This window comes from Lepidochelys kempii, chromosome 8, assembly GCF_965140265.1.
Source record: "Lepidochelys kempii isolate rLepKem1 chromosome 8, rLepKem1.hap2, whole genome shotgun sequence".
Taxonomy (NCBI): domain Eukaryota; kingdom Metazoa; phylum Chordata; order Testudines; family Cheloniidae; genus Lepidochelys; species Lepidochelys kempii.
In genome coordinates, this window is record NC_133263.1 from 29,624,459 (window position 1) to 29,638,091 (window position 13,633).

Consider the following 13,633-nt stretch of genomic DNA (forward strand, 5'->3'; position numbering starts at 1 on the left):
TGGGGACTTCCTGACCCCGAGATCTGCACTTATTCTTCAGACTGCATTGCCTTATCTTACTGCGAGGAGTGCTGAACATCGACAGCTCCCAACTGACTTTAGTTGCAGTTGCGAGTGCTCAGCACTTCTGCCAAACAGGCTCAAGTTGGGCATTCACAAAATACAGAACACGCACTTAGTAGTCACCTGTGAAAAGTTTTAGTTGAAATGACTTGTCCAGTGTCACATAGGAACTCTGTGGAAAAGGCAGAGAACAAATTCAGGTTTCAGAGTAGCAGCCGTGTTAGTCTGTATCCGCAAAAAGAACAGGAGTACTTGTGGCACCTTAGAAACTAACAAGTTTATTTGAGCATAAGCTTCCGTGGGCAAGCTTATGCTAGAACAAATTCAGATCTCCAGGTGGTCATTCAATTACTTCAACCATGATGCACATTTTTCCTCTTCCTGCAGTTTTCTACTGTGTTTTCCACACACCTTCCAGTTTTAAAGTAAATGAGACAACACTCCTCTTGGAGAGACAAATTCTGGCTCACTTACTGTACACACACAAGCCAGAAAAACAGTGCCCAAACTTGTTTTGTTGAAGAATGCATGGTGCATGCCAGCTGCCCCAATTCTTACTTTGCTGTAATACACAGAAAGCTTGCTGGGCAGAACCTAACGGGAATCACGGAGGAACTTATCACATGCAGCTTTCTCTTTCCAGACTCATGTGCTTTTTTCCTGGCTTGGGCCCTTTAACTTCAGCATGGATGGTTTGTCTACTGTTCTGTACAAGCAAGTTTTATTATTTTAAGCATGTATTAATAAAAAGATTTAGTACATAAAATTGGTCAAAACAGAGTGCTTCCTCTCTTGCTAGTGCTATTGTTTTTGAACAACAAATGCAATTATTTGAACCTGTTGTGTAAGTATAACTTTATGGCAATAAAGTAGATGGCTGTATAACAAAAATGATGTAATTAATAAATCTGAATGAGACAAGCACTACTGTTCATCACAGAAAGTTAATGACATATTCAGCATATGTTGCACTGTAACAGGGCACAGATTCACCACAACAGCACCTCCTGCCGGTTGGTTTGGGAATTAGCTCTTTCAGCAGTGCGCTTTTGCTAGTGGTGTCTCATCCACTGTTACTCTCTCCATCATCCTCACAATCACATCCAAGTCACTCCCAGACCACGACATCGGCTTCTGGACACTGCCTTCTGGCTGTGCCTGCTCTGCTGGTTCTCCCCACTTTCCAGGGGACCAGCAGCTTCTAGTTCTATCACTCACTTCAGTAGCTCATTGCAGTCTTCAGTCTAGCCCCTTCCTCCAAAGACAAACTGCAGTCTGGCTTAGTCACTCTCATCACTGGCAAGTGGGGGTGAGGGGGCCAGACCCACCTGCTACTCTGGGCCCTGACCCAGTGACCCTCTAGCGGCAGCCACTTACTGCCCTCCTCCATCTCTCCTCTACTGCCTACTTCCCTGGGCCACTTCTCCATAACCCCAGCACCTTCTCTGCCCCTTTGAGTCAGGGCCCCAGTCTGGCAGTCATCAACCTAGATCTCTCCCAGTCTCTGCTCTGCTCTGCTTCTCTAAGAACCAGTTCTTCTCCTTTGCCCTCCAAGAACAGACTCCATTCCTCATGGCACTGCAGCCTTCTTATAGGGCGCAGCCTGGCCCTGATAGGCTGCTTTCAAGCCTCTACTTGATTGGCTCCCAATAAGCCCTTCCAGGATTGGCTGGGGCTCTGTGCAGCCTCTTTGGCTTGCTTTAACCCCTTCTGCACCAGAGTGGACTATATGCACAAAGACACAATACAGGGGGGAAAAAAGCAAAAATGTACACTCTGATTCCCTCCTCCTCACATGCAAGGTTGAAGGATTCAGTTTAATACAGTTTGGTGACAAGCTCAGAATACTCATCAGTTATCAGGTGAATATTTAGCTATACTAAACAGAGATGGGTGTGATCCAAAACACTAGTTTCAAACACCCAGAACTTTGGGGAAGTTTGAAGCAAGATCCAAACTTTGCCACTCAGCTCTATCTCTATTAACAGAAAACATACACATGGACACTTATGTGTGCTAGGTCTTGTTTCTGATTGAATGGGTTGGTGAAACTCAAACAGCTGAAAATAGATTTCTTTATTGAAAAGATATATAGAACTAAACAGATATTAAGCCAAAAGGGTCCTATGGAAATTACTTAAAAACCTGGAAATGGCCCAACTTGATTATCATACACATTGTAAGGAGAAAAGGAGTACTTGTGGCACCTTAGAGACTAACCAATTTATTTGAGCATAAGTTTTCGTGAGCTACATCTCATTTGAAGCTACAGCTCATCATGAAGTGAGCTGTAGCTCACGAAAGCTTATGCTCAAATAAATTGGTTAGTCTCTAAGGTGCCACAAGTACTCCTTTTCTTTTTGCGAATACAGACTAACACGGCTGTTACTCTGAAACCTGTCATTGTAAGGAGAGTGATCACTTTAGATAAGCTATTACCAGCAGGAGAGGGATGGAGGGAGAGAAAACCTTTTGTAGTGGTAAACACCCATTTTTTCATGCTTTGTGTGTATAAAAAGATCTTCTGTACTTTCCACAGTATGCATCCGATAAAGTGAGCTGTAGCTCACAAAAGCTTATGCTCAAATAAATTGGTTAGTCTCTAAGGTGCCACAAGTACTCCTTTTCTTTTTAAAAACCTATAGAATCTATTAGAAAATTATCTAGAAAATTATTTTTAGTTTTTGTTTTAAACCAGCCTGTGTAATTTTAGACCAGGGATATAATTCTCTATAAATTGTACATGACTTTTCTATAAACTTTACCTTACCACTTAAATTTAGAAAGGAGTCAAAACTAGAATAACTTCTCTAACTTTTTATGGTGCTGGTGGGTTCACTTAAATGAGGACTTGGATCCAAACAATTATGCATGGCTTGGAACACCTGGCAGACAAATATTTATAAAACCCCAAACCACCTTGTAGTTCTGCCCTAAAATCTCTAAAAAAAACCCATACACTAACTAGGTTCCACAATTTGGCTCCTACTCTTCTTGCAGCTCAGTCATGTGTCATCTAGTGACTCAATGAGAAACTGCAGTATCATTTTTATGCAGCCAGAAAAGGGTCTGTGTTAAAAAAAAATCAGACCTCTGGGCTGATAAGGGAAAAAAGATACACTCCAAATGTCAAACGAGTTTTACATTTAATCTCTTTCATCACAAGAGCTGTATGGAACATTTTCCTCACCCACACACACACAAATGCATCCTGACATGGCAAAATCTCATTTAAGGCATTTAGGTGAATTGATGTCAAAAACAATTCCTGGCCTATTACTAGAACTTAAACCTCTACCTTTTGAAAAAAGGTTTGAAAAACTGGAATTACAGATACATCAATCTCCTTCTCCCACTGGCATCTCTGTTAAAGTGACCATATTTTTAAAATGACTCACTTTTGTAGGGGCAAAAAATACACAAAAATATAAAGAACACTTTTTAGAAAGTGTGCTGGTTTTACTACTGCCAGCTCTGGATGGAACAGCAGCACATGAATATGTCTCAGAGGGGAGGATGTTTTCTTGTACCCTAGTATACTGAGTGAATTTAGCATGAAACACCAAACAGGTATTAGTAGCATTCACTTTGAGCAAAAGAACAACTTTGGCAGCTTCTACGCTCATTCAGCTTTTCTCTTCACTCCAAATACTGTCCATCAAACTGAACACTCCTTTCCACTGGACTGTTTGTTCCTGGGAAACATGGAGCAAACTCCACCTGTTACAGGACCAGCGTTCCATAGCTGTAAAAGAACCAAACTTTTGATTGATGAAATGATATTTCGGGGACCTGTAAGACATTCATGGGATGTTTTGATATATGAAAAATCATGACTGTCCCAGTAAAATTGGTGTGCAAGGTTTCTAATGTCCGTGACTTCTTCCATGATGCCCTTTATGTTTGGAATCCCAAGCTGTTTCCTTCATAAAGATTAACTTCAGTTGTCTTGTCTACAGGAAGTGAGGGGGAAGGAAATGTTTTTCAATAAAAGTAACGCAGCTTGCAATATGAGTACATGTTCCATTCACTTGAGTAACCATGTGTCCCTTTGTCCTTTCTCTTTTTATGTCTCTTTATGACCCTCACTTGTTGGGTCATGTCACATTTAGACTGCATGCATTTGTGAATAGGGACTTGTTTCTGTGAGGCACCAAAGTTGCTTTGGGTACTCAATAAGGAATGATGAATAAGAACATAAGAATGGCCATACTGGCTCAGACCAATTGTCCATCGAGCTCAATATTCTGTCTTCTGACAGTAACAAATGCCAGGTGCTTCAGCAGGAATGAACAGACAAGGCAATCATCAAGTGATCTATCCCTGTCACCCATTCCCAGCTTTTGGCAATCAGCGTGCATGACAAATTGGTGATATTCAAGAGATAAGAAGCTGTGTGGGACAGGCAACTAAACCCCTTATACCCTGTGCTCTTTGCGCTGGTTAACCATTTGTTCAAAATCCAGTTTCAGGTGCTGGTTATGAGATCCAATTTCAAGTGCTGGTGTAGGACCTGATTATTTGAGAAGCTGTCACTCCCCTCCATCTTCCATCATGACTGGTAATTTGGTTGGGGTACTTCTGCTATCAGATCTGTGCTAATGCTTTTTGGAACTGGCAATGGAATGTTTTCAGTAGAGGGCTCTTGCTTGCATTACATAAGCCCTTGGATGATTCACAGGGAGAGTCTGATCAGGGCAGGTTGCATTTGTTCTAGCAGGCTTTTAATTGAGGCTTTTAAACTGTGGCTTGGATTTAATCTTTTATATGGCAGCTCTTTATATTCCTGTACCATGGGTGTAACACAGCAAAATCATGAGGTTGGCCAATTTTCTGTGGATATTATTGTTACAATTATGTTAAAATACTGTCAAGCATTCAAGATGATAGATATCTAACTGTGTATATGAAAACAAAGCCATAATATATACAGCTGTTTATTATTCACACATGCTTTGTTTTGTTGGTAGATGGAAGGGGATTTTTTTGCTTGGGCTGTGTATCCTTTGTTTACCAATATGTACACACTGAACAAAACTGTATGCTCAATCCCCAGAAACATATTTTGATTTTTTAAATAAATGTTATAAACATAAAACAATTCAATAAATGGTCCATCCAGAGGCAAGCAGAGTAATGTTTTTTTAGCCAGGAGGCAGAGTGGCCTAATGGACAGGAGACTGGGTGAGGTGTTCTGAGGTCTGACCTGACTATGGGGATCTGTACTCTAGTGTATTATACAGAGTCCTAGGAGACCTAGGCCAAAATGCTCAAAAGTCTCACATCTCAAGTTGGGCTCCCAAAATGAAATAGCTGCCAAAATTTTCAAAAGTGGCCATGTTCTAATTTGGTCCTCCAACAGTGACTCCGTATATAACCCTGGCCACCCCTCTTAATTCCTTTCCCTCTGTAGTTAAAATACCATTCATTTGGGGGATCTCAAATTGCTTTACCTAAAATATATTAGCTGTGGTTAAAGTAGATTGAAACCGGTCTTGCCACACTGGCTAAGGAGTGGGATGACCTCTAGCACAGAGAGCTGTGCTTCTCATCCACCTTCTACCAATGTACTTTAACCCTGAAATAAAAATGCAGATTATTAAAGGTGAGGCTGAGAATATCGCCTATTATTAAAGTTGCCCAACACTTCCTATTACGAGACCATGTTTTTCAGTTGCTTACAACTTTGCCAAACTTCAGCCGTTTGGGGGGTGAAATGTGACAGGCTGGATGTCTGCCTCACTCTGAATTTTTTTTGGAAAATTCCAGCCAGAACTGTTCAGCCATTACTTAGAACAAGGGAAGGGGGGCAGGGGAACCGTGTTTTCCTCATGTTAACACATTCTGATGACCTTTTCTTTCAGCAGCTCTGGTGCACCCAGACCTTGGAACAGGCACTTGAAATTTGCCACGTGGTTGGCCTTTGGGTTAGGGATGTGCCTATTGCTATTCCTATGAAAATCAACCAAATGTGGCCAAATTATAAGCCTCTGAAAAATATGCAGTATGCACATGCTCAGTAGAGACTGCGCATGCTCCAGCCTGTGTCTGGACAGGACTTTCCCTACAATTGCCGATCTGGGCTGCTGCAGACTGTCCTGGGCCCTGGAACCACTCTACGTCTTCCAAGTGCTTTATGATCATTTTCTGATTAACCCTCATAACCCTCATGAGAAGTAGGTAAATTGTGTTATCTCTAGTTCACTGATGGGCAAACAGACACGGGAAGACAAAAAGTGACTTGCCCAAGGTCCACCAGGGGGATAATGTCAACAACAATAATAAAATCCAGGAGTTCTTGGCTCCCAGTCATAGAATAGTCTTCTCCCACACACTTACATTTAATTCTTCTGGGAGAAAAGAATGCCCCATGCTCTTGGGGAAGGATGTATTAAGGCAATAATGGGCCCTTACACAAGAGCACATCACCAGCGAATTACAATTCTATACAGCGAAGCCATTTCTCTCCAGCCTGTTTGTGTGAATTGGTGCGACAGTGAGATTTACAGTGATGTAGCATCTAGGCTAAGGCTTACATAGATGAAACCCAGGGCATGAAATGAGCAGCATCCTCAACAAATCAGAGCAGCACATCATTACCGGATACTGTATGATACAGGCTTATTGTGCAGGGAGCAATTAACACAGGGGCCTGTTGTGGGAACATCAGAGGCAGGAAGTGATATTATTTATTTATTTAATATTTAGAACTCACCAGAAAATACAGTTTTCAAATAGAAATTGCTAAAAGTCTAAGTAAGTCTTAAGGAAAGGGGAATATGTTTGTAAATGCTTGTAAAAATGCTTCGAAAATGTTTGTAAAAGCTCATATTTTTAGAGTCATGAGTTTAGCTGAAGATGCAGAATGGAAATATCCCTCTTGTAATCTTATGAACACACATGAAAATATGTTATCGCCTAAAAGTTATCCCCTTAAGACTTTTCTAGATTCCTTCCAACATTATGTTTAATCCTAGTTCTGGTTGGTGCTGACTTCACCTATGTCTGGATTGTCTTCACCCACTTATTTTGTCAGCTGTAGAACTCTCCTCTTGAGAAAAGAACTGTACAATATGAGGCCCAGAAGTGGAAGAAAGCTGATACGGGCCGGTACAGCACACCAGTAAGAAAGTGGCCGCTGGTACGGGCTGGTATACAGGTATAAAGAGCTGTGGCAGTGCTTTAAGCACCGTACCAGCAGGGCTGCTGACGGGGTGCAAAAGGGGCAGCGGCCTTGGGGCCCAGCAATTTAAAAGGGCCCAGAGCTTCTGGCAGTGGCTGGAGTCCTGGGCCCTTTAAATCGCTACTGGAGTCCCAGGTGGCACAGGCTGGGCAGTGCTGAAGGGCTGGCTGGGGGAGTCTGGCCCCAGCCCCGCCCCTTCTGCCCGAGGCCTGGCCTCTTCCTGGGGCCCAGAGCCGCCCCGCCTCCACCTTCCCAGGACCCTGGACACCCTGCATACTAGTAAGTTCTTTAAGTTACTTTCATCCCTGATGAGGACTGAAAAAGTTATGCATTCATTTTTCTGAATAGCATGATTTCCACAGTTGTCTGGCCTTCACACAGAAATGACCTGGTAGAAAGCTGAGCTTGTTACTGCTGACATGGTCTTGGGATTCCCATCAATAATACATATAATGATAAAAAATCCAAAGAATTATGATCAAGAAAAACAAAACCTGTTAGTGCAGGTCAAGAAAATAGAACTGCAGTTTCACAATTTTTAAAAAGGAAGGACAATGTTTAGTTCAACGTTTTTCTTTTTTTTGTTTGTTTTTTGACTCAAAATGTTGCACTATTTTACTCTTTCTCAAAAAATTGAGAGAAAAGGAGGGGGGGCAGTCCGTCCAATGAAATCTGACAAAAAGCATGCCATGAACATTTTTGTTTTGAAAATGGTATTTGAAAAAAAGATATTTTTCCATGAAAATGTCTTTTGCTCAACAAGCCATAAAAAAAAATCTTTGTTGGAAATTTTTTGACTGGCTCTAGTTCCTTGGAGATTTGTGTTAAAAGAAAGAGGGGCCTGACCCTGACCTTCATTTCACTGGTATAACTCAGACCTAACCCCATTGAAATCAATGGTGTTAAACCAGCATGCAATCAGAATTGGTTTGAATGTATCAAAACTGATTTAGATGATGACATTCTTAAAAAAATTCTATAATTCTGGAATTTTACCCCAGTAGATTTGAATTTATGTGCTACTTTTCTATTCAGCTACTTTTCTCATTGCTTGTATGCAAGTACGATATCTGTCATCAGTCAGCAATTTCAGCAGTAATCAATGTAAACTGTGTGTATCTCTGCCCTATTATATTTTATGCCTCTTTTGTAGGAAATTTTTTTTCTTGGAAGGTCTAGGACTTTTTGGCAGCCTCACTGTCATGGATTTTATTCTGGCATATTGTTCTTTGTGGTTTTGTTTCTTGCAGGTCAGTCTCCCACAGATTTAATAGAGTTTAATGTCAAAGGACTCAGAATAGCTCATCTAGTCTGACCTCCTGTGTATTTCAGGCCATTAGATTTCACCCTGCTGTCCATTCGTTGAACCCAGTAACTTGGGTAAGAATAAAGCAATCCAGTTCTTGGGAGACCAAACTGTGCTGTACCACAGGCAGAGAACGGGAAAGACCAAGGTGCAACCAATGCTGAAGACCCCTGCGATGGCAAGGAATTAAGAGATTCATAAATTCCAAGGTCAGAAGGGACCACTGTGATCATTTACTCTGACCACCTACATAACACAGGCCAGAGAACTTCCCCAAAGTAATGCCTAGAGCGTATTTTTTTTAAATAAAAAACCCCCCAATCTTGATTTTAAAATTGCCAGTAGCTGGAAAATCCACCATAAACTTTGCTAAAGGTGGGATTTGATAGGATAGGCCCAAATGATCCTCGTTGATGATCTGTGTTCCATGCTGCAGAGGAAGGGAAAAAAACTCCAAGGTCCCTGCCAGTCTGACCTGGAGGAACATTTCTTTCTAGACTCCAAATCTGGCTACCCTGAGAATCTGCTGAACATTTAAGAAAGAGGACCTCATGTGGACAGTTCATGTGAGTAAAGATTTGCAGGGTCAGACCAGTATCTGTATTCTTATTAGCAGGGATAAAATAAAAAGGAAAGCAAGGGAGAGCACTTGCCCCACCTATGCTAAAAGCATAGGTAGCACTTTCTCCACTCTCCTTGTGGTCTGAGACAGCATTGTTCTCCCTCCTCTGATGAGTTAGTATTACCAATCCTAAATGTTGAAAAATCATGAGTCAGGCCCCCCCAAAATCAGGGGACTTTTTATGTAATACATTTGGGGTTCTAGTTCTTTTCCTTCTGACTGGTCCCTTGGGTCACCTTTTCCAGCATTTCTCTGCAACTAACAAGGCTAGAAACATTTTTTAAATAAATGAAAACGAAGATTCTCACTTAATCCCAGGACTCCAGGAGCCAGGGCTGAAGGATACAGATTTTGCAAGACTTGTGGTAAAATCACAATGGTTCACAACAGTGGTTTCTGGAGCTGACTGGAGGGTTGCTTGCTTTTAAGCCCTGGTCTACACTAGGACTTTAGGTCGAATTTAGCAGCGTTAAATCGATGTAAACCTGCACCCGTCCACACAATGAAGCCCTTTATTTCGACTTAAAGGGCTCTTAAAATCGATTTCCTTACTCCACCCCTGACAAGTGGATTAGCGCTTAAATCGACGTTGCCGGCTCGAATTTGGGGTACTGTGGACACAATTCGATGGTATTGGCCTCCGGGAGCTATCCCAGAGTGCTCCATTATGACCGCTCTGGACAGCGCTCTCAACTCAGATGCACTGGCCAGGTAGACAGGAAAAGAACCGCGAACTTTTGAATCTCATTTCCTGTTTGGCCAGCGTGGCAAGCTGCAGGTGACCATGCAGAGCTCATCAGCACAGGTGACCATGATGGAGTCCCAGAATCGCAAAAGAGCTCCAGCATGGACCGAACGGGAGGTACGGGATCTGATCGCTGTTTGGGGAGAGGAATCCGTGCTATCAGAACTCCGTTCCAGTTTTCGAAATGCCAAAACCTTTGTCAAAATCTTCCAGGGCATGAAGGACAGAGGCCATAACAGGGACCCGAAGCAGTGCCGCGTGAAACTGAAGGACCTGAGGCAAGCCTACCAGAAAACCAGAGAGGCGAACAGCCGCTCTGGGTCAGAGCCCCAAACATGCCGCTTCTATGATGAGCTGCATGCCATTTTAGGGGGTTCAGCCACCACTACCCCAGCCGTGTTGTTTGACTCCTTCAATGGAGATGGAGGCAATACGGAAGCAGGTTTTGGGGACGAAGAAGATGATGATGATGAGGAGGTTGTAGATAGCTCACAGCAAGCAAGCGGAGAAACCGGTTTTCCCGACAGCCAGGAACTGTTTCTCACCCTAGACCTGGAGCCAGTACCCCCCGAACCCACCCAAGGCTGCCTCCTGGACCCAGCAGGCAGAGAAGGGACCTCTGGTGAGTGTACCTTTTAAAATACTATCCATGGTTTAAAATCAAGCATGTGAAAGGATTACTTTGCCCTGGCATTTGCGGTTCTCCTAGATGTAGTCCTAAAGCCTTTGCAAAAGGTTTCTGGGGAGGGCAGCCTTATTGCGTCCTTCATGGTAGGACACTTTACCACTCCAGGCCAGTAACACGTACTCGGGAATCATTGTAGAACAAAGCATTGCAGTGTATGTTTGCTGGCATTCAAACAACATCCGTTCTTTATCTCTCGGTGTTATCCTCAGGAGAGTGAGATATAATTCATGGTCACCTGGTTGAAATAAAGTGCTTTTCTTCAGGGGACACTCAGAGGAGCCCATTCCTGCTGGGCTGTTTGCCTGTGGCTAAACAGAAATGTTCCCCGCTGTTAGCCACAGGGAGGGGGGAAGGTTGAGGGGATAGTCACGCGGTGGGAGGAGGCAAAATGTGACCTTGTAACGAAAGCACATGTGCTATGTATGTAATGTTAACAGCAAGGTTTACCCTGAAAGAGTGTAGCCACTGTTTTATAAAATGTGTCTTTTTAAATACCGCTGTCCCTTTTTTTTTCTCCACCAGCTGCATCTGTTTCAATGATCACAGGATCTTCTCCTTCCCAGAGGCTAGTGAAGCTTAGAAAGAAAAAAAAACGCACTCGCAATGAAATGTTCTCCGAGCTCATGCTGTCCTCCCACACTGACAGAGCACAGACGAATGCGTGGAGGCAAATAATGTCAGAGTGCAGGAAAGCACAAAATGACCGGGAGGAGAGGTGGTGGGCTGAAGAGAGTAAGTGGCGGGCTGAAGAGAGTAAGTGGTGGGCTGAAGACAGGGCTGAAGCTCAAATGTGGCGGCAGCGTGATGAGAGGAGGCAGGATTCAATGCTGAGGCTGCTGCAGGACCAAACCAGTATGCTCCAGTGTATGGTTGAGCTGCAGCAAAGGCAGCTGGAGCACAGACTGGCACTGCAGCCCCTCTGTAACCAACCGCCCTCCTCCCCAAGTTCCACAGCCTCCACACCCAGACGCCCAAGAACGCGGTGGGGGGGCCTCCGGCCAACCAGCCACTCCACCACAGAGGATTGCCCAAAAAAAAGAAGGCTATCATTCAATAAATTTTAAAGTTGTAAACTTTTAAAGTGCTGTGTGGCATTTTCCTTCCCTCCTCCACCACCCCTCCTGGGCTACCTTGGTAGTCATCCCCCTATTTGTGTGATGAATGAATAAAGAATGCATGAATGTGAAGCAACAATGACTTTATTGCCTCTGCAAGTGGTGATTGAAGGGAGGAGGGGAGGGTGGTTAGCTTACAGGGAAGTAGAGTGAACCAAGGGGTGGGGGGTTTCATCAAGGAGAAACAAACAGAACTTTCACACCGTAGCCTGGCCAGTCATGAAACTGGTTTTCAAAGCTTCTCTGATGCGTACCGCGCCCTCCTGTGCTCTTCTAACCGCCCTGGTGTCTGGCTGCGCGTAACCAGCAGCCAGGCGATTTGCCTCAACCTCCCACCCCGCCATAAACGTCTCCCCCTTACTCTCACAGATATTGTGGAGCACACAGCAAGCAGTAATAACAGTGGGAATATTGGTTTCGCTGAGGTCTAAGCGAGTCAGTAAACTGCACCAGCGCGCCTTTAAACGTCCAAATGCACATTCTACCACCATTCTGCACTTGCTCAGCCTGTAGTTGAACAGCTCCTGACTACTGTCCAGGCTGCCTGTGTACGGCTTCATGAGCCATGGCATTAAGGGGTAGGCTGGGTCCCCAAGGATACATATAGGCAGTTCAACATCCCCAACAGTTATTTTCTGGTCTGGGAATAAAGTCCCTTCCTGCAGCTTTTGAAACAGACCAGAGTTCCTGAAGATGCGAGCATCATGCACCTTTCCCGGCCATCCCACGTTGATGTTGGTGAAACATCCCTTGTGATCCACCAGAGCTTGCAGCACTATCGAAAAGTACCCCTTGCGGTTTATGTACTCGGCGGCTTGGTGCTCCGGTGCCAAGATAGGGATATGGGTTCCGTCTATAGCCCCACCACAGTTAGGGAATCCCATTGCAGCAAAGCCATCCACTATGACCTGAACATTTCCCAGGGTCACTACCCTTGATATCAGCAGATCTTTGATTGCATGGGCTACTTGCATCACAGCAGCCCCCACAGTAGATTTGCCCACTCCAAATTGATTCCCAACTGACCGGTAGCTGTCTGGCGTTGCAAGCTTCCACAGGGCTATCGCCACTCGCTTCTCAACTGTGAGGGCTGCTCTCATCTTGGTATTCATGCGCCTCAGGGCAGGGGAAAGCAAGTCACAAAGTTCCATGAAAGTGCCCTTACGCATGCGAAAGTTTCGCAGCCACTGGGAATTGTCCCAGACCTGCAACACTATGCGGTCCCCCCAGTCTGTGCTTGTTTCCCGAGCCCAGAATCGGTGTTCCACAGCATGAACCTGCCCCATTAGCACCATGATGCATGCATTGGCAGGGCCCATGCTTTCAGAGAAATCTGTGTCCATGTCCTGATCACTCACGTGACCGCGCTGACGTCACCTCCTCGCCCGGTATCGCTTTGCCAGGTTCTGGTGCTGCATATACTGCTGGATAATGCGTGTGGTGTTTAATGTGCTCCTAATTGCCAAAGTGAGCTGAGCGGCCTCCATGCTTGCCTTGGTATGGCGTCCGCACAGAAAAAAGGCGCAGAACGATTGTCTGCCGTTGCTCTGACAGAGGGAGGGGCGACTGACGACACGGCTTACAGGGTTGGCTTCAGGGAGCTAAAATCAACAAAGTGGGTGTCTTTACATCAAGGAGTATTTCAGGCAGGACTTCACAGAGGGTTCCAATAAGAAATGGTGCACCTAAGTTATCATTCTTATTGGAACAAGGAGGTTAGCCTGGCCTCTGATTGATACATGGCTAGATTTACCTCGCTGCACCTTCTCTGTGAGTGACTGCAGTGTGACCTAGAGGAATGAGTCCCCTAGACAGGGGAGGAGGAAAATGAGTACAAAACAAATCTGGTCTATATCTTGTTTTGACCCACTCCATCTATCTTTTACATCTTTGGCTGGCAGCAGACGGTGC